Genomic DNA, 21,863 nt, shown 5'->3' on the forward strand with positions numbered 1-21,863 from the left:
AACTGCCCTGGAAGGCCACCTTCACATATAATGAGTCCTCCCTGATGACACATTACCAGACAGGTCATCCTCATCACTGCCAATCTCTCTGACTGGGGACAGCAATGTGAGCAGCAGGTCTGGTAGCCTGCTGCCCCTCCTTGTGCCCAACAAGAACAGAGGCAGAGTCTGCTTTGAGTCCCTGTATAGGAAAGCAATTTCCATCTGCATGGTCAAAATATTTCATACCCATGACCTCAGCCCCCTCTCCAAAATGATGTGGAGGTGGTGCCTAGTGGCAGCAACATTAAAACAAGCTCACTGGGCCCAATGAACCAAACTGCCCATTGCCAACAGAACTGGCAACTAGGCCTGTGCGAAGTGGCTAGTATTCGCTTCAGATTCAGGTCACTGTCTCAAACTGCTTCAGCCAAATCTGGTTAGGAGATTTGGCTGCAGCCGAATCAACTGAATCAGACATGCCCCATCCCCTGCCAGCTCTCCCAGCCCCATCAATGGCTGCCCCACCCAGGCCCAGCTCCTGGCTCTTTAAAAAAAGAACAGCCTCATTCACTGGCTGCTGCCAGGCAGGAGACAATCCCTGCTGCCTCCTGCTGCCCCATGCTTCTTTGGGGGCTCTGCCACGAGCCCCCAGAAGCCCTGAGGGCACTGCAGCAGTGGGTGAGTGTGGGCTTTTGTTTTTTTTAAAGAGCCAGGAGCTGGGGAAGGCGGGGCAGCCATGCAGGGTGGCTGGGAGAGTGGGCAGGAGCAATGGGGATCATCCCCAACCCCCACCTGGCAGCAGGCGGTGAGTGGGGTTGCTTTTTTCCTTTTTTTTTTAAAGAACCAGAAGCTGGGGCCAGGTGGGGCAGCTATGGGGGGTGGGGGCTGGGAGAGTGGGCAGGGGCCAGGATGCACTGAGGGGGGCTGGGGGAGCAGGAAAAGGATGGGGCCTGGCAGGGGACCCTCCATGGTCCCCTCCCCCCTCCTCCAGACCCCCCTTCCCCACCCCCTACTTACCAGCTCAGAGTCCAGGTCCAGCTTCTTGTGGCAGTGAGTGAGGGCTGCCCAAATCTTCAAAGCTCTCCAAATATTTTCCAAATCAATTCAGAGAGCTTTGAATTGATTCAGACTTTTTTACTGGTCTCCTGATTTGATTCGATATCAGTCACCAAATTGAGCGGAATCTCCTCCAAATTGAATCAGCAGTCAAAGCTTTGCACAGCCCTACTGGCAACTTCAGTGGCTGCTGTTCCATGGGGCCCTGGCAGCTGGCACCTTTGTCCATCATTTAGAACCAGTGGCATCATACACACCTTCCTGGGCTGCCCCCAGCTACAGTCACTCCTTGCTGTTTTCAATATCCTCTTTGGTATGCTGAACTTGGACATCTCTGAGACTGTATACATATTTTTTCTATCATATACCAAGTAGCTGAGGGGAACATGGCTTGCCTGGCCAATTTTCTGCTGGATGAGGCTAAATTGGTGGCCTTGAAGAGCCACAGAAACTGGCTTATAGGTACCAGTTCCAACAATGCCCTACAACTTACACATCTTCATCCAGGCATGCATCTCATCTCAGTTTGGACACTTCACCTCACAGCAAAACCAGTTAGTGTTAGCTTTTAGGGCGAGTTTGTGTCATACTGGGCTATCAAGGGGCAGTATCCTAGGTGAAACACTTGACTGGGGATCCCATACTTTTGTAGTTTCACCTTTCCTGTTAACTAAATGTTTATAATAATAGTTTTAAAAGTAAACCTAAACGCTTATTCACAAAATGTTGCCAGAATTATTTAGTTTATTTATATTTGTCCATTTTTTTACATTTGCCAGCATTTATGTGGTTCAAGTTGTCTTCACAGAAAAAAGATGTAAAAATGAATGTTCATGGTAAGTAAATTTCAAGCTAATCATCAAGATTATTTTTTTTTAATCAAGAAAACAAACTTTCTATGATAATATTATTTCAGTAGAGAAATATTTACCATCAGCAAAAAAATAATCTGACTTGGACAACCACTGACTGGCTGATATCGTGGATACTCAGTAAAAAGCAATTGACCTCATTCTTGCTGCAGTGATTGCATACATTCTTTCCTTGAGTATATTCCTAAAAGCTATTAGATTTGACCTGCAAATAGCTTAGTAAACATTATGATCTATTCATTAGCCCTTTTTTATATTCATGTAACTGAAAACCTGGACATGAAATGCATCAGTTATCTTCAAATGCAACTTGCTTTCCTTTCCATCTATTCTATAAGGTGGCTCTTCTATCATATAGGTTATTACATAGTTCCGTTACCTTTCTTCATTACCAGTTTTTAAATGTGTTTTTTTAATTTACTCTGCTCAATTAATAGTACTGACTTTGAAGTATTGGATACTTTTTCATAAAATCATAGAATATTAGGGGTGGAAGGGAACTTGGGAGGTCATCTAGTTCAACCACCTGCTCAAAGCAGGAAAAGTCTGAACTATTTCATCCCGGCCAAGGCTTTGGCTACCCGGGTCTTAAAAATCTCCAAGAATGGAGATGCCACAACCTCCCTAAGTAGCCTTCCTAGGTAGCCTGTTACTACCCACCTGATGAGAGTGGTATTTGTCCAATCTTCTTTTTGTATGGGTATTTGCCAATAACCTTTGGCTAAATCCAAGGTGGATATGAATTTTGCCTGCCCAACTCTCTCCAATAATTCACTTATTTGCAGCATGGAAAAAGCATCAAATTTTGAGATTGCATTTAATTTTCTGAAGTCCACACACAAACGTAGCAAACCATGGGTACAACTACTAAGGGGCTCCGCCAAGGGCTGTGGGATTCTGTTATTACTCCCTGAGTCAACATCTTGTCTCTTTCCACCGTGATTAACTCATACCAACGATAGGGGATCCACCTCCATCTTTCCCTTACAACTTTTCCTTCAGGGGTGACAATAGTGTTACTTATTCCCTTGGCACAGCCTGGGTTCTCATTAAACACATCTCAAAAATCATGTACTAGGAGCTTTAATTGTTCTTTTTGCTCTACTGTCAGTTGAGCTCCTAAGCATACTCCTTTGTTAGCCTCTCACTTTCTTTGTAACTTAGATGTTTCCTTCCCTATGTCTGACTGATCCCCCACTGGCATTGCCAATAGACCATCTGATTCATTCTATGGTTTTAACAAGTTGATATGAAAAATTTGGTTTTCTTTTTGTTGTCCAGGGTGGAGAATTTCATAATCAATGAGGCTAACCCTCCTAATTATTTCAAACGGCCCTTGCCAACAGTTAAAAATGTACTTGTGGTACTAGGGAGGAGAACCAAAACCTTTTGCCCTTCATGTAATTCTCTCTCATGAACACCTTTGTCATAATTGGCTTTTTGTTTCTCTTGGGCTGGCCTGAGGTGATCTCAGGCTACCTGTCCTGCTCTGTAATCACCTCCTCAATTCCCAAATGTATTCAGCTGGTTGCACCCCCAGGGTTTCCCCTTTCTCCCACCCCTCTCAGACTACATCTAACAGGCTCCACGGTTGGTGTCCATAAACTAGTTTGAAAGGGGAAAACCCTAATGATGATTGTGGAGCTTCTCTTACTGCGAACAGCAAGGGTGGTACAAACAAGTCCCACTTTCTGGGTTCTTCTTGGGCACATCTTCATAGTGTACTTTTAAGAGTCCCATTGAATCCTTCTACCAACCCGTTGGTTTTGGGATGATACACAGCCATTCATAGGTGTTGTATTTTTAGTACTTGGCACAGACTGTGCATAACTTGGGACATAAAGTTTGTCCCTTGGTCAGTAATTATTTCTCTGGGGATACCAAACCTGGATACCCATTTAAGCAGTTCCTCTGCTCCTCGAGGTCCTGTGACCATATGCAGTGGGATTGTTTCCGGGAACCTAGTGGCATAATCAATCAGGACCGATATGAATTGGTGACCTGCGGAACTTTTGAGTAACGGTCCAATTATATCTAGGACTATTTGTGAAAATGGGTCCTTCACCACCTGCACTGATTGCAAGGGAGCCCTAGGAGGTTTTTGGAGGCTGACTAGCTGGCAGTCTGGGCAAGTCCCACAAAAATCCTCTACTTGCTCATATAGTCAGGGCCAGAAATACCATTTTGTCAGTGTAGCCTCTGTTTTGGCTCTCCCCATGTGTCCTCCCAAGGGATTCGTATGGGCCAGCCTCAATAGTGGGATTCTATATGCTTGAGGAATCAAAAGTTGTGGTACCTCTAGTCCATCAGGTTGGCCCAATTTTATTCTATACAACAGGCCCTTTCTTAGTTCATACCTGGGTAGTACGTGACACCATTCAGGACATATTACCTGTTCATCTTGTTTGGCTAATTCAGACTGAATGATAGATTGAAACTGTTCTTCTCCCTGTTGTGATTCCCTGAAGTGTGCGCTGCTTGATAAACTCTCTAGATCAAACCCGTCAGTTTCCAGAGGAATTTCAGCATCTTCTCCTGCTAGACCCTCCCATTTTTCTTCCTGCATCCTCACCATTTCTAATATGTCATAAATTTCTGTCCAATCTCTACCCAATATCATTGGATAAAGGAGGTCCTTAGCTAGGTTCACTGGCATCTCTCTTTCATTGTCTAGTATTTCTACCAAATATTTCTTCTGTGGATAAACCAACTGTTGTCCATGCATACAAATCATCTGTACTGCATCTACTTTTGGAGCCCAATCTCATCGAGCTAGGTCTGCCCTAATCAGGGTCTGTGCACAACCAGTGTCAACTACAGCTTGTACCTTCTTTCCCCCAATGCGTGCCCAAATTGTGGGTTTCTCCTTTAGTATTTCCCAGCCTGTTTTCCTGATACTGCAGTCCATCATTTCTACTTGCCCATTGTTCCTCTGCTCATTTCACCGTATCCATGTGTCAAATGGAGGTTCTCTTGACCATTGAGTTGGGTGTGGAGTGTTTGTACACTCCCTTGCCATGTGTCCCATCTGTCCACATCAGAAACACATGATTGTCGACCATCTCCCTTCCCGAGTTTCTTTATGATCTGTCTTTAATAGTGTGGGATTCGGTCCTGCCTTTGGACCCCATTCTTGGTTGCCTTCTCCTTGTGCAGTGACAAAATCTTCTGCTAGTTGCAGAGCTTCTGCAGATGATTTTGGATGATGACACCATACCCAACGCTGGGTACTTTCACCCTGGTTTAATACGAACTGCTCTAGTAAGATCTGATCACACAGCTCAACTTTGGATACCTCTTGTGGCTTCACCCATTTTTCTAGCAGGTCAGTCAACTGTTGAAGCAAGACTTGTGGAGATTTATCTTCCCTCTTTTTCATGTGAAAGGCTTGGCAATACCTTTCTGGACTGATGTTCAAGCGATACATAATTTCATTTTTTACTTTGTCATAATCTGCTGCTTTGCCCCATGGCATAGCTCGATATGCGCCTTGGGCTTTTCCTATCAAGAGTACGCCTAACTGGCCAGCCCATCTGCTTTGATATAAGCCAGAAGTCAATGCTACTCACTCAAAGCTCTCCAGGAAAGCTTCAGGATCGTCTTGTGGAGTCATCTTGGGAACTTTTAATTCAACGTGGTTCCTCTGAGCCAATGCTTGTTGCTGAAGCCATTTTTCCTCAAGTGTAATTTGTCAAGCTGCTTGCTGTTGTTGTTGCTGAAGTAGCTGGCTCACCAAATATAACGTTTGTTGGAGAGGTTTGGGACCCCCCCCCATAGTGTCTGTTTGCATCTCTACGAAATCTATTCTAATCAGACTGTTGTCAGATTCCCGGCCAATGCACTACTGTGGTGGTTCTGTTTATGTTTAAGCTCTAGCTCTTTTTCTGTGACTGCCTATGTTTGGGTCCCTGAGGTATATTCCAACTCTCACCTGCCATATCTTCATTGTTTATCGATGTAATTAGTTGGGAGGTGTTACTTCTTTTCTACTGCAGCCAGACAATGGCAATCTATGTGGGGATCTACTGAGTCACAACCTCTCTTGTATCTCTTCCAGATGACACCCAAAATTAAGTCATTGATTGAATCACAGTCTTTTTTGGGTTAGTCACTTTTCTTTATTTTTACTATATATATATATATATATATATATATATATATATATATAAAACCAACCCAAAGTTAGACAGACTGTGGTTATTGTATGCTGTTCAGGTACATTTTAAATTTTGACTTCGTAAATCTTCAGCTGGCTCACTCCACTCTCACATAACATACAGTATAGATTATTTGAAACTTACCAGTTGAAATAAACAAGAAAAAAAAATATTTTTTTTTCATACAGGGCACCCTACCTTCAAGGGACATCTTATCTCACCAGGTCTCTCCAGGTATTCCTGCTTCTTTAAGGGTAAGGGAATAGCCATCCCTCAGGCTCTCTCACCCATGAAACTCTCTAGAGTCTGTTTAATTTTACCATACATCCAAACACAAAGAAGGAAACAATAAACACTGTTTTTGTTTTGACCTGGAGGGTAGCTGCTTTTCTTTTCCCACCTCCACCTCAGCCCACATTCCTTCACTATTTGGAGCCTCTCTTTGGAGATGAACCTTTTTCTCCGTCTACTCCTGGCTTAACAAGACCCAGTCGAGTGACTTACTTCTGTCAAGACTGGTCTTCAGGGGTTTTCCCCTCCAGCAGCCTTCCTTCCTTTTTTTTTTTTTTTGTCCTCCATTCCTCGCTCAGCATGCCACTCCTCCCATCTCGGGGATGCTCTATCTTAAAGGAACTGTTGCTCCAGAAGTAGTATTCTCCCTTTATTTTTTGCTGCTTTTCTTGCTCGCTCATTCTCCATCCCTCCAGCAGGTATCCCCTTGCTAGCCAGTGTCTCTTCACACAAACACATCCAGTTAATTAACATTTCTCCAAAATATTTTCTCAGAAACTAGCAGGAGTATGAAAGCCATATCTACAATGGTATTTGGAGCAAATTACTAGTATCCATCTCAGATGCTATCTTATTATGTGATATGAAATGTCTTTGTTGTAGCAGTATGCTGGCTCTGTATATACTTTAATTATCAGTTCTGTCTTCATCCAAGAAACAGAGGCCTCTTGGGTGAAGTATTAATGTGCTTAAAGAAATTGTTCCAAAGGAAGATGTTTACTTAGGTACATGGGGGGGGGGAGCAGAGAACCCTAAGGTTCTCAGTTAGATTTGTTTTTGTCATTTGTTTGTTCTGCTTTTTTTTAACATGTAGGGTCTCTTTATCTAATTTAAATATTTGAGAGATAAAAGATTTGTTTTGAAGTGAACCTGCCCAATTCAAAGAAAGAAATTTAGAGATCAGGAAAAAAGTGATTCAAAACATACATGACTGGATTTGATAGAAGTTTTTACATACAGTTGTATTTGTGCAAGGAAGCATAACTTGAAGTTAACAATCTGCACAACATTGCAGTGAATATTCAACATGTGAAAGAACAAAAACATAAACGTTAATTGCTAGGATATGACGTGGAATCATAGAGAAGTGGGGCTGGAAAAGATGTCCAGAGTAGGGCTATGCAAAATTTCACCAGCTGTTTCATTTTGATGCTGTTTTGACTTGTTTCAAGCTCAAAACAGCAAAATTGAAACAAAACAGAGGACTTTGAAACAGCCTCAAAATGAAACAAGGGTAGTAGAAACATTTCAAAAGTTTTGAAAAGTTTTGAGTTTCAAAGCTCAAGCTGGGCTTGCCTGCAGGGAAACAGAAAGTAAGGAGAGGGAGGGGGAAGAGTGGGAGAGAAGGACTGCTCTCATATTGATTGTGTAGCTGGCCAGTGACTGTGATCCTTCCCTGAGGTCCCTTCCAATCCCAGTGCTCGGGGGAGGGATGGAAAAAAACAGCAAAAAAAAATAATTGTTTAAACTGCCCTGTTTTCTGCCTTGGGGTCTAACAGTTACCGAGCTATCTTTCAGCAGCTCAGAAACATTAGAGCAACTAGCATTGATCTGAATGATTTCCTTCTTGCTAGCCTAGCCGAGCAAGAGAGTTTCCCGAATACATTTTTCTTTCTTCTAGATGCTTTTATTTCATTATTATATTCACAGTTTCATAGTTTCATAGTAGCTAGGGTCAGGAGGGACCTGAACAGATCATCTAGCCTGAACCCCTGCCACAGGCAGGAATGAATGCTGGGTTCACAAGACCCCAGACAGGTGATCGTCCAACCTCCTCTTGAATTTGCCCAAGGAAGGGGCAAGGACCACTTCCCTGGAAAGTTGGTTCCAGATTTTGGCCACCCTAACTGTAAAATATTGCCTTCTAATCTCTAACCTAAACCTATTCTCCATCAGCTTATGCTCACTGTTCCTTGTCACCCCAGGTGGTGCTGGGGAGAAAAGAGCTCTGCCTATTTGCTGTTGATCTCCCTTGATGAGCTTGTAGGCAGCCACCAGGTCCCCCCTCAGCCTCCTCTTGCTGAGGCTGAACAGGTTCAGGTCCTTCAGTCTCTCCTCATAGGACCTGCCCTGCTGCCCTCTCACCAAGTGGGTGGCCCTCCTCTGAACCCTCTCCAGGCTGGCCGCATCCCTTTTGAAGCACGGTGCCCAGTACTGGACGCAGTACTCCAACTGCAGCCTGACCAAAGTCGCACAGAGGGGGAGTATCACCTCTCTAGACTGGCTTGAGATGCACCTTTGGATGCATGACAAAGTATGGCTGGCCTTGCTGGCTGCAGTCTGGCATTGGCGGCTCATGTTCATTTTGGAGTCAATAATGACTCCGAGATCCCTTCCTGCCTCTGTGCTTTCAAGAAGGGAACTCCCCAGCCTGTATGTATGCTGTGGATTCCTTTTCCCAAGGTGCAGCACCCTGCATTTGTCTATGTTGAACCCCATCCTATTCTTGTCTGCTCACTTTTGTAGTCTGTCCAAATCTAGTTGCAGCCTCTCTCTCTCTTCAAGTGTGTCCACCTCGCCCCACATCTTAGTGTCATCAGCAAATTTGGACAGCGTGCTTTCCACCCCCTCGTCCAAGCCGCTGATGAAGATGTTAAACAGTGTGGGCCCAAGGACCAAGCCCTGGGGTACCCTACTGCTCACATCTCGCCAGGTTGAGTACAACCCATCCACCACTACTCTCTGGGTGTGTCCCATCAGCCAATTTTTTACCCATCCAACTGTGCAGGTATCAATGCCGCAGTCACTTAATTTATTGATGAGGATGGGGTGAGAGACATAGATTTATTCTTTTCAATTTTATAATTATATTGGATATTGCACCATAGAATTTAATTTATATAGAAAGGGAGATACATTTATACCTTGCGGCATACACTACAGGCCTTACAGAATTTATATAGAAAAATGGACACATTTATATATTTACATAAGAGCAAGGCACTATGAAACACACCATGAAGTGTAGTAGAAAGGCAGCTGGGAAGCCTTCAGGGAGGGGCAGAAGAGGGAAGAGGGGGTAGATGAAAAGGTGCAAGTCCCACCCCCCCCCCCCCGCAACCTGAGATGCAGCCTCTCCTACAACTAGGAGGGATGAGGCTTCTAAAAGCAGCAAGGAGAAGGGAGCAGTGCCAGTGCCACTTCCTGTGCCTGGGACTGCATCCCCTCCAAGAGCACTGGCCATAACCTCCCCACCACCACCACCATGACAAGAAGCAACAGCACCAGCATGACAGTCTCCTCCACTCCCGCATTTCACTTCCCATGCTGAGACTTCCAGTGCCAGAGGAAGAGCTGGATCTGGATCTGGATATGAGTGCCATAGAAAGGGAAATTCTGGGGAAGGAGGGGGAATCAGATGAGTTTGTGCTCCACACCCCTCAAGTTTCCCCTAGAGCAAGATCTCATTCCCCAAAAGGCACTTCAAAGGAGGCTAAAGTAGAGGCTGTGGAGGCAAGCAGTTCAGCTGAGTCCACTCCTCCTGTTGCTGTGCCTCTGCCTGCTGAGGAGGGGGAAAGTGCAGCATCCACACATGCACCCGCTGATGCAGGCACCTCCCCCTTGCCCTTGCTCCTCCTCAGCCTGGCAGCAGTCAGAACATGCCCAAAGGAATGTCCCGCTCTCACTCCAAAGCCCCCATCCCCTCAAAGGAGAGGCAGGCCACCCTGGAACAGCAGGGAAAAGAAAGGGGGGATGGTTGCAAGGGCAAACAAGATCACCCAGAGCATTGGTGAGATGCTTGCTGTGGATGGCCAGCCCTTCTCCTTAGTTGAGTGGCCAGGATTCAGGCAAATCAGGCAGCTCATGGCGCCATCATGACCACTAAAACTGCACTCTGCCAGGGTTGGGGAGGCCTGGTGGGACTGCTGGTGGTGCAGCAGCCCCAGGAAATGCCCTGGACTGAGGATCCCCCTGGTGAAAGGCGGGTAGGAGGCACCATAACCTCTAGCTACCATACTCACACACACAGTATTGGTTGGGGAAAGCCCAGACCCATCATGTCTTTGACAGGCCTGAGGCTTGCTGGTTGCAGTGGAGTTGTGAGGCTCCAGGTGAGCTCATCTTAGCTTCCTGGGACGCCAGCTTTCAGGCTGAAAAACCCTTTGTCAGGCTGATGAAGCACCTGAAGTTGGTGTGTGTGTGTGTGCTGTTCCTGGACGGAAGGAATAGTAAAGAAGCAAGAGGCTGGCATACAATGCAGGAAAGAAAGTCAGTCAGTGAAAATGGAAATGGAGGTGTAGGGGGGGTGAGGGTTGGCTGGGTGGGGAGGGAGAGCAGGAGGAGGATGTAGCAGCACAGGTAAAAGTAGATAGGTACCTGAGGAGTCGGATTTCTGACAGGCTGTAGTGTGTCATATTCCAATGTCTATATTGAGTCCATGAGTTTCTGTACCTAGAAGGCTGATGAAGTGAAGTTCATAGGCGCCTGGCTGTCAAAAGTGGTTGCTGAAGCGGCATGTGCCCCGCCCCCCCCCCCCCCCCCGTCTAAGGTGGGACCAGTCACCCATGCCATGGTCTGTTTGCCAGATAGACATTTAAGGCTGGTGAAGAAACAGGAGTCACTGGAAACAAAAAAAGAAAGGTACTGCTCAGCTGTGGGAGTGAAGAGGAAGTCCAAAGTATTTCATGCACTGGTTCACCTTGAGCTGAAAAAGAGTTGGCGATGAGGGGGATTGAGTGAAAGGGCATTATATCTTATTCAGATGAGTTACACTAATCATCCTTGTGGTAGGTTCCCATCAGTAGCCTTCGCTTTTTGGCTAAGATAAAATGTAGCATTTTGGCATCAAGGGGAGGGTGTCAGTATTGCAGTACCTCCAAATCCAGTGTCCCAAATGTAGCAGGCACCTCGCACTAGCTGATAGCCATCTTTTTAATTTGGTCTTGTTGTCCTGAACAAGCAACTTTCCCCTGTCCTCTGCATCTACTTGCCAAAAAGCCCTTTTAAGAACCCAAGCAGAAAAATCATACTGAAACTTCTATGGGTTCAGTACTTTACTTGTAAGTTGATTTTTAAATTACTTCATTAAACTTTTTTAGTAAACCAAAAATACACTTTTGGCATAGTTTTTCCTTAACCAGAGCTATGGATGAGCTGTAACTCTTGATTTCTAACCAGAAAGTCTCAGTTTCTTCTCCTGATCCCTATTTATATATACAGGACTGCACTAGTACAAATCCTACATAGACTCTGGGTGTTTACCTCCTCCCTCCCTCTTTTCTTTTAGTTTGTCTCTATGCCACTGTTTACATGTTGCTTGTCAGGAACATACTGCAAATACTGAAGGAAGGAATGGTTCCTATTTCATGTCCTCATTAATATTGGCAGTTATCTTTCTCACAGGACTGTGGGTCTCAAAAATTTCAGTCACTCCCAGTGTCAGAGTTGTTAGAATATGTACAGTTATTAGAATAGTGTATGCAATGGAGGCAGGACAGCTCATTCCTAGCAAAACACAGGCTTATAAACCATTTGTTTTACTTAGGCCACATATTTGAAAATAATTTTCACAGTCTGATCACATTGACCTGACAGTTATTTGTCATAAAGTAATTGAAACCAATTATTACTTCCCAAGCTTGCTTGAAGTTGAGAGTTTGAATGACCATAGATTTTCCACAAGTCAAAGTCTCCATTTGAGGTCAGTTAGTGTGGTTCAGTTTCAAAACCCTTATTTTCTTGTCTCTTTAACATGCCTTGTCTTATTTTTGTTTCAGCCAGGGTCCACTATTACTGAAAGAGTCTCAAGGGTTCATCAACCTGACATCAGGCAGTACTAAGGCAAACTGTCATGAAAGCATGCTCCACTCACTTCCTTCTGTTTAGTATGTGCCATAGACTGAAAAATTATCTAAGTTATCTAACTATCTAATCTAAAAATGATCTATTACACTATGAGAGGGGTGCTGGACACATCTAGCTCCACTTTCAAGGGCATGTCCAGGACTGAGAGGCTGAGAATTTTGCTGGATTCTCAGTGGGTGGCTCAAAAAGCTCCATGGCAATATTTTTACAGCTGACTGAGTGACACAAGTTTTCATGACAGTATTTTTTTTCATCATCCTGGGTGCATCTACATGAGCTATTAATGCACTGTAAGCTTACTGCACAGTAGAATAAGGCACAGTAAGCTTTCCCTGGGAGCGTGTCTACACATGAGCCCATCAGGAGTCCAGTACAGGGCTACTTCTGCTCTGCCTTGCCTGACCACAGCAGCCAGGGGGACCTCCAGGCTGGCAAGGGGCACCGGGGTCAGGCCTGGGCTCTGGGAAACGAGGGGAGCTGTCACAAATCAGGGCTCTGGGGGGTGGGGGCAGCTGCTGGCAGATCATGGCATGGGGCTGGGAAGCAGCTACTTGGTGAGGGGACAGTCTCCCAGCCCCATGCTGCCTGGGCTAACCAAGAGCTGCATATGTGCTACTGTGCAGTAGCTACTGTGCAGTTAACTTACTACCTATATCTACAGATAGTAGCCAAACACACAGTAGACTAATTTACTGCACAGTAAATGCTGCATAATGTAGATGGTAATGCTTTTCTGTGCATTACATTAGTCTACTGCAGGGGTTATCAACCAGAGGTATGGCTGGTTGAGAAGCAGGGAGTCCTCTGGCTGGTGGATTGGCCGGCGGCAGACACCTCTCCCTCCATCCCCGCAGCTGCTTGTCAACCGGCTGGGGGACTCCCTGCTTCTTGACCAGCCACCAGGGGTACACCAACCAAAAAAGATTGAAAACCCCTGGTCTACTATGTAGTAAAGCATCTTGTGTACACAACCCCTGTGTGGCTTAAATGTATTCCAAACCTCCTATTATTGTTCATGTGTTCATCTGGCAAGAACGAAGTATAAATTGTGGGGATATTCCCCTTTGCCTCTTCAGCTTGGTTCCCCCCAACCCTGCCCACTAGTATTCCCATGAGAGGGGAGTTTTCATTGGACAACCTGTCCTGATCAGCCTAATACTTAGAACAGTCCTCCTTCTAGTTATTTTTCCATTACTAGCATTTAACTAAACTTCTTTCCTTAATTCTATCTTAATATTACCAGTCATCTCCCTTGTTTCACAGACTTAATTTATCACTCATTCTAATCCTTCAATAACAACATTTACTAAATGAAAATCTTTTTTTTCTCCATTGTACATATTGGATACAGATTTGTAATTACAAAGCTCAAGGTGATTAAGTTTCTATGTTCTTCATTAGCAGCTGCGTCTTCCAATGTACTGCTGTATGTAAAGATTCAAGTTTTGTTGCAAATGCCATAGCTTCTCAGAGCATTTTTTCCTCTTTTTCCTGAATTGAACCCACTAGTCTGAATCCAGATGTGGAATAAAAATAGTACCTTAAAATTTGGTATCTGGATGCACCAAGAGCAATCATCTACAGATCCTTTGTTGCACTGGGTGATATCCTTTAGTTCTGCCTGTGCCCTAGCTAGCTCCAAACCACATGACAAGGTCTTATATGTTCTTCTGGGGAAGAGTCAGAATGGTTTTCATAAAGGAAAATCTTGCCTCACCAATCTGCTGAAGTTCTTTGAGGATGTTAACAAGCACATGGATAAGGGGGAACCTATTGACATTATATATTACTGTGATTTTCAAAAAGGCTTTTGACAAGGTCCCTCATCAAAGGCTTTTAAAAATTAGAGTTGCCACAGGACTGGAAGGTAGGTTCTTTCATGGATTGAGAGCTGATAGGAAGCAAAGAGTAAGGCTAAATTGTCACTTTTCTGGATAGAGGGAGATAAAAAAAATGGGGTCCTGAAGGGATCTGTTCTAGGCTGACTTTTGTTCAACATTTTCATTAATGATCTGGAAATGGGGGTACACAGCAAAATCTCCAAGTTTGCAAGTGTTACCAAATTCTTCCAGGTAATCAAATCTCAGACTGAAAGACAGAAGCTTCAGAAAGATCTCACCAAGATAAGTGAGTGGGCAAAACTGCCAGATGAACTTCAATGTCAACAAGTGCAAGATAATGCACATGGGGAAAAAATAACCTTGACTGTGCATACACAATGCCGGGTTCTGAACAAGTTATTATGACTCAGGAAAGAGACCTTGGTGTTATTTTAGATTAAGCTGATGTTTTTAAAGAACTATGTGCAGCAGAGACCAAAAAAGCTAATAAAATGTTGCTAGAGGCAAAGATTTCTTAGGGTGATATCTTTTATTGGACCAACTGTAGTTGGAATAGAGTTAGACAAGCATTCAAAAGCTTGTCAAGTACACAGTTGGTCCAATAACAGATATCACCCTAAGAAATCTTTGCTTCTTGAATAATTCCTGGCCATCCCAGCTACAACATCACTCTTACACTATAATAAAGTGTTGGGCATCGTTTAAATGGATCTCTAAAGGATTGTAGTAGTATTGGAAAAGGTACATAGAAGGGCAACCTGGATGGTGAGAGGTATAGAGCAGTTGCCCTTGCAGAAGCAACTGAAAGAGCTAGGACTCTTCCGTTTGGAAAGGAAAAGGCTGATATGGGTATGATAGAGCCCTATAAAATCATGAAGGATGTGGACAAAATGAACAGGGAAGTGCTATTCACCAAGTAGGATAGTAGAATTAGGAGGAACTCAGTGAAATTAGTAGGAAACAGGTTAAAACAGGGGTGGGAAAATATTTGGGCTGGAGGGCCACTTAGGGAGTTTAGGTGAGTTGCCACAGGCTAGGTCAGCACTCCTCTGCTTTCCCCCAACCTTGTAACAGCTCACCAAAACTCCCTAAGTAGCCCTATGGCCCAAATAATTGTCCACCCCTCAGTAGAGAGGACAAATGTTAGGGCAACCTAACCTTTGCTGCCCCCTTCTCCCTGCATGCCCTTCCCTACCCTGAGTACCCTGCACATGGCCAAGCCGGTGCTGCGCTGTATTCCTGTGCACTGGCTCAGGCCACATGGGTGCAGCTGGCATGACTCCTGCCTGACCCAGCCATGTGCCAAGGACTTGGAGCAGGAGGGAGGGGATGCAGGGAGAAAGGGGGAAACAGACCACAGCACCAGCCTGGCCAGGCACGGATGACCCACGGCTCCTGCCCCTTTCTGCCTGCACCCACTTCCCCATCCCATAGCACACAGTCATGTTTGGCAGCAGCCATGCCAGCTGCACCCATGTGGCCTGAGGCAATGCACAGGAACACAGTGCAGTGCCAGCCCAGCTCTTCCCTCACCCAAAGTGCCTGGCATACATCTGGGCCAGTGCCAAGCTGTGTTCCTGCTCACTTCTTTGGCCACATGGGTGCAGCTGGCATGGCTCCTGCCCAACCTAGCCATCTGTTGGGGACTCTGGTTCAGGCAAGAGCTGTGCCACCCACTCCAGCTGCACTCAGGTGACACAGCCCAAAATGGCATGTGAGAATGTAGTGTGGTACCAGTGCCTATGCCTCTACCAGTGCCTGGCCCAGCAGGGCCAAGATAACCCACAGCCCCTGGCTCTCTTCCCCCTGCACCCTCTCCCCTGCTAGCCAGGAGAACCTTACCTGAGCTTCAACTCACTGGACGTAGGTTTGGAGTGGCTCTGAGACAGCCTCACTGGGTAGAAGCCCAGCCCCACTTGCCTTGGAGCTTATACCAGGGCTGAGGGGCAGGACAGGGAGGGCCAGCTGGGGAGAGGAGAGGCTACTGCTACTGCAGTTGGCTGGCATAAGTAAAGGAGAAGGACAAGAGGCACCAAAAGCCAGGGCAAGCATGAGCAGATCGAAGCAGAAGCTCCGAGATCTACTTCAAGAGGCTCTGAGATCTACTGGTAGATTGAGATCCACTGGTCAGTGACCAATTCCTTAGGGGCTTTTTGCCTGGCTCCATACCTCTCCTGCACCACACCACAAGCCTCTCAGGTGTTACCTTCCTATGATGTTGCCTATTCACACAGTCAACTCCCTTGGGCCTTTGGGCCCCCCCCCTCCCCACCCCTCTGGTCCCTTACACAGTCTCCTCCTGGACTCTCAGACCTGTGGTCCCATGTGATAACACTTCTCGGGGCTCCCAGACTCCTTGTCCTGCACACTGCCCCTTCTTGGGGCCCTTGGACCCCTGGTCCTGCACACCAGCCTTTCTCAGGTTCTCTGGGCTCTCTGGGCTGGCTCACCCCTTGCCTGGACCCACTGACTCTCTGTGGTTCAAAACATTACAAAGGCTACTTGCCTGTAAAACCCTGCCTTCCTCAGCCCAGGTAACCTTCCTCTGTTCCCAGGCCTGCTGGGTTGTTTGTATAAACTCCGGTCCCTTCAAAAACCTTGCTGCTAAGAGCTCCTCACTTTGTGGCTGCCAGGGACAGACTGTCTGACCAGCTCAAGCTTTGGGCTTATACAGCTCCAGCCTGAGCCCTCTTCCAGTCATATGCACCTCTTGTTAGCCCCCTGTGCCACCTACAAGGAGCATTACAGGCTAAAGCTCCCTTGAAAGAGCAGGCATATCCCCTAGGTTCTTCTAGGATATCCCAGTTAAAAATTGGTGGTGGTTTGGGCATCTTTGCAATTCTGTTTCAAGAATGAAGAAAATCTAGCCTTCTAGGCCATATGTGGAATCAAACTGCCAGGGAGCACTCCCCTGCACACAGTTCTTTCAGCCAGAACCTTGCCCCAAAATCCCACTCTCCTTCTCCTACTGCCACAAATCAGGAGAGTTTCAGTTAATACTGAAGCTTGATTCTGCCTTTATTTCTGTCTGCTATCTCATCCTTTCTGTACCTGAGCTGTCTCTTGCTGACCCATACACACCATGTCCTGTACAATACCCAGCAAAGCTCTTTCACCTACTTTTTATTTCCTGAGAATTAACAACAGTCTTCCTTCAGAGAGCAGTGGACTTCTTTGCAGGCCTTCAGCAATAGTTTTAACCGTGGGGTTGTCTTTTCCGGCACTTATCCCTCTCCAGCAGAGCTCCATGCATAAATCCCAGATGTCATGGAGAAAGGTAATATAAAGGAAAAACAAAATCCAATGGTTTACAAAATTGTCAGTGGCATGAAAATGAAAAAGGTTTGCTTTGGGGATTTTTACTACCATTCTTTGGAAAGCAGTCAGGCAGCAAATGCAGCAGGTGTGTTGTAGACCATCAGCAAATTGGGGACTCCAGCTGCATCATAAAAGCAAATCAGAAGCATGGAACAGATATTTTCCATGTAATCAAACAGGCAGAAATATGCAGGTATTGAATTATTTACTGCTGTCCTGAACTATTTGGGGATAATTGAAATGATTTATTTTTCTACAGCTGCCAGGCCTCAAAGATGTTTTAAGAGTTTTGACAGGAAAGATTTTTTGACAGGATGGACTGTATTATTTTGAATTTTGACTCTGGGTAGTTGAAAATGTACTGAGCAAAGAAGTACCTAGCAAAATCTTCTAAAAAATAGAAGTAAAAATTATGTTTCTATGTTCACAAGGGACCCAAACCTGCACTCATTGAGTAACTAGCAAAACTACAAAAGGAGCTCAGAAATATGTCATGCCTTTTTTAGGCAGATAAAATAGAAAAGATCAGTGTTTCAAAATGACCTACATGTACAAAACTGTATTCCTATATTTTCTCCCATACCAGCTTCCCCTTCCCCACCCCCTCACGCACACACACACAAGACACACGTCTTGTTTTTGAAGAAGGCAGAATGTAGAAGAAAAACATATTTTTCAAGAATCCTATCTGCACAGAGAAGGGACAGAGCCTCATCTTCAGCTCAGTCACCCTCCCTTTCCTGACAGTTTTTAACCTTTTCACAGCTGACCTGTCAGAAGTTCTTAGTTGCTCAGCCTAAAGTTGTAACTGTAGTTACTGCTGAAGACTGGACACCATGAGCAAATCTAGGATTTTGAAGGGCCATAAACACAGTCTGAAAGACTGTAAACTAGGAAAAGAAAGACCATGAGTCGCTAACAGACACCAACATTTCATGAATAGCTAACAGACAGCAGAATGGCCAAAGAAAGGATAGCTTTTTAATGGAACATCAAGACTGTTAAAAAGGAGAGAGGGGCTGTTAACACATGTGAGTGTTAAAAGATTAGCAGTAGATTACAATGAGCTATTAAATCAATTGACTCCCTCACCACGCTGCCTGAATACAAATGTCACTACTGTTGCTGCTGGGCAACTGGTTTTAAATTTTGGGAAGATCAGGAATCAAAGTCAGGAGTGATTGCACTACTATATCCCTCTCCCAATCTTGTTCTGCTGGATTCTGCTTCTCCTTCCATGGGGATGCTGCAGGGAAGAGAAGGAAAAGAAACAACAGCTAACTTGCAACATCTTCGTGCTTCTATTTTGGGCAAAAAATAAGCTTCCTTTTTTAATTCTGTTTAGGCACAAAGATACTAATTGCCAATTTCTCCTCCTAACTGAAATATCCTCAGTGGTGACAGATAACATAACCAGGAGCAACTGTCTTCAAGTTGCAGCAAGGGAAGTTTAGGTTAGATATTAGGAAAAACTTCCTCACTAGGAGGGTAGTAAAGCACTGAAACAGGTTACCCAGAAAGGTTGTGGAATCTCCATCCTTGGAGGTTTTTAAGACCTGGCTAGACAAAGCCGTGGCTGAGATGATCTACTTGGGGATGGTCCTGCTTTGAACAGGGATTTGGATTAGATGGCCCACTGAGGTCCCTTCCAACCCTAATTTGTTATGATTCTATGATTCCTTGTTTAAGATACCCCAATTTTGAAAGGCTAATTTTTTTAGGCAATGAAGGGAGTGGAGATATGTGAGGGAATATGGGTAATTTGTCTTAGACTTTGTTGTCACTTGCAGGTTTAGCTATCTGCTTTCATTTATGATAGATGCTTTTGCTGTGAACAAAGTGCTTCTCTCCAAAGCAAATACCGGCTTCTCAGGATTTTGAACGCTCTAGGAAGAAAAGCTTCAGCTGTGTTTGCCATAGGAAGGTAAGCAGATAGAGGGGTGACAGAGAGCTCTTCTGGGATGGAGGAGTGAGATGCATGAAAAACAGAGAAGGAAGAGTAAAGACATTGGTGGGTGAGCCTGAGATAAGCCAAGAGATCATGATTTTAGGTAAGGGGACTATCTGAAGAGATCTAGAGTTGGGTATCTGGAAGTGGTTGTTAGTAATTGAATTATATATGTGCCCAAATGTGGGACTTTTGTCATTCTGTTTAGGTACAAGGATACTGGACTCAATTTCCAATTTCTCCTCCTAAGTGGAATATCCTAAAGATGATGTAAAGCTTCTGTTGTTGACCTAAAATGAGAAAGCTTTAGATGTAAATATCTTTCCTCTCCCAAAAATTGTTTCATTAGAAAAAACATCTTTCATTGCTCATCTATAGGACTAGGATATTCCCATTGTTTTTAAATAACTATCAGGCTATTTAAGCAGGTGAACTGAAGAGTTTGGTAATAGAGTCAGACACCAGGGATGAATTTGGTCCCTCCCCAGTTGCAAAAACAACCCTGGAGCTGTATTCCTTGAGATATAAGCTGACTGTGAGCTGGGCCTGCTAAGTAAATGTCGTTTTTTCAATTGTTAATGTTACAATCCGGAAAGATAAAGAGACGTACACCTAAAACATTAAAGTGAAAGGAAACCGGAGAAGTGAGAATTCCTACTTCTTATACTAAAATCTTACATTTCTAAGATTATTCTCCATCCAACCTTTGATTATCAACAATAGGAAAGGGAAATCTTCAGTTCACTACCTTCCTGTGTGGGAAAAGAATTAGGTTTAGAAGTTTTATATCACTGAGGTGAAGGAAAGTTGGAAGATAGCCCCTGCCCCTGCTTTCAGAATGCTTCCAGTTAACAATTGATAACTTGATTACTTTTTAGGTGCCAGAACTAGATGCTGAAACTTGTTGTTTGAAAATTCAAGTTGTGTTCTAGTCCCTTAGTCTTTATCTTGGGTGAGAAACAAAGGATCTGGACATACCTAGGATTTTTGTTAATGATTCATGAATTTGAATGAAATATTCTGTGCACTTCTACAGTTATACTAACTCTTCACTCGTTTCTATCTCGCTCTTTCTTTTCCTGCTTTCTCCTCTTTTCCTTACTGCTGCCATCATTTTACTTTTTCATATAAGATTCTAGAGAGAGAGACACAGGACACGGGTGCCATCTGTAGTAGAAAAGCATTTCTCAGACTGTTCTGTCCTTGCATTATCTTTTTTCCATCTATACATACTACTGATAATAAATATCATTTTAAAGGTAAGCAGCAAAATAAGCCTTTTGACCTTGTATGTCTTGTACCAATGTGTGTATTTGAATTTACAATTCTTTTTAGAAATTCAGAAATACAGATTGAACCTTTAAGTTCTTCATTTTCATAGTTTTCAATTTTCTTTTTAAAAACACCGGTTCTGGTGAATGGTGCCTTCTGATCTTAGCATCCTTTTTTTGAATACATTGAACACTTTTCCTATAGAAACAAAAAGCACTCCGATAGGTTGGCTGTGACCTTTCTTGCTAAAGGGAGCTGTAAACTAGGCATTAGCTTCCTATTTGTCACTTGCCTAATTATTTCATGGTTTAATTTTTTTTTTTATCTGAATGGGGTTGTTTAGCAAAACTACAATGTTGAAGGTCTGGTCACATGATTTATTTATTTTTTGTGCTCAAGTATGGTAAAGGATTGTTCATATCCATGATATGCTGTTCTATTCCTTTCTGTGTTTATGTATATGCATTAAAGTTGTTAAAGCCCTGAATGAGTAAAGACAATACTGAATATACAACATCTTGCTACGCAGAGACTAAACAAAAGATTTGCCAGTCTTTTTTGTGTCATTTGTAAATCTCTTTCCAACTATGCTAGAATGTTTGAGCATGATTTGTCTATTTCCTTTAACACTGGATATTTGTTTATGCTCATTAGCAAACCAGATATTAGCATTGGTCAATTCCTTACTTAAATCTGATTTTAAACTTTTAATGAGAATTTGAAAAAAATGCTCTTATATACAACTATGGATTTGGTCAACTGAAATTCACAGCTCTTTTGTTAGAGATATTTTATTACCATAGAATTAGTCCAATGCAGCAGTTCTTTACTCCATTTTTCTTTAGAAATCGGATTCTTGCTTCTACGTGATAAATTTAAACATCTTATTCTCTACTAGTTCTCTCCAGTGTGCACCTCTACCCAGAGATGTAACTGGATATCTCTGTGACCTGGGCAGTAGTGGTGTGCAGGGCAGAAATAGCATAACCAGTACACCCAGGTGCCACCTGTGGCAGCAGCTATTTTTATGTTGTTTCCTTCCCCTCCCCCAAACTACACCATTGCTTCTGCTGCTACTACCACCACCTTCATCACCAACACCCACCAACACTTTATCCCTTGATTTGCTAGTGACATGCCTGTATCCTGTTGGCTTTTTTTTTTTTTTTGCAAGAAGAGAACACTGTTGCAATGTATGGTCTACTATAAGCCCCAAGTCCTTCTCTGAAGGACTGCAGTTTAGCCATTCACTCCCCAATTTGTATTTTCTTTTCTTTTCCTCTAAGTCCTTCTTGACATACTTTATTAAATGCCTTTCACA

The sequence above is a fragment of the Alligator mississippiensis genome, chromosome 3, assembly GCF_030867095.1.
Source record: "Alligator mississippiensis isolate rAllMis1 chromosome 3, rAllMis1, whole genome shotgun sequence".
Taxonomy (NCBI): Eukaryota; Metazoa; Chordata; order Crocodylia; family Alligatoridae; genus Alligator; species Alligator mississippiensis.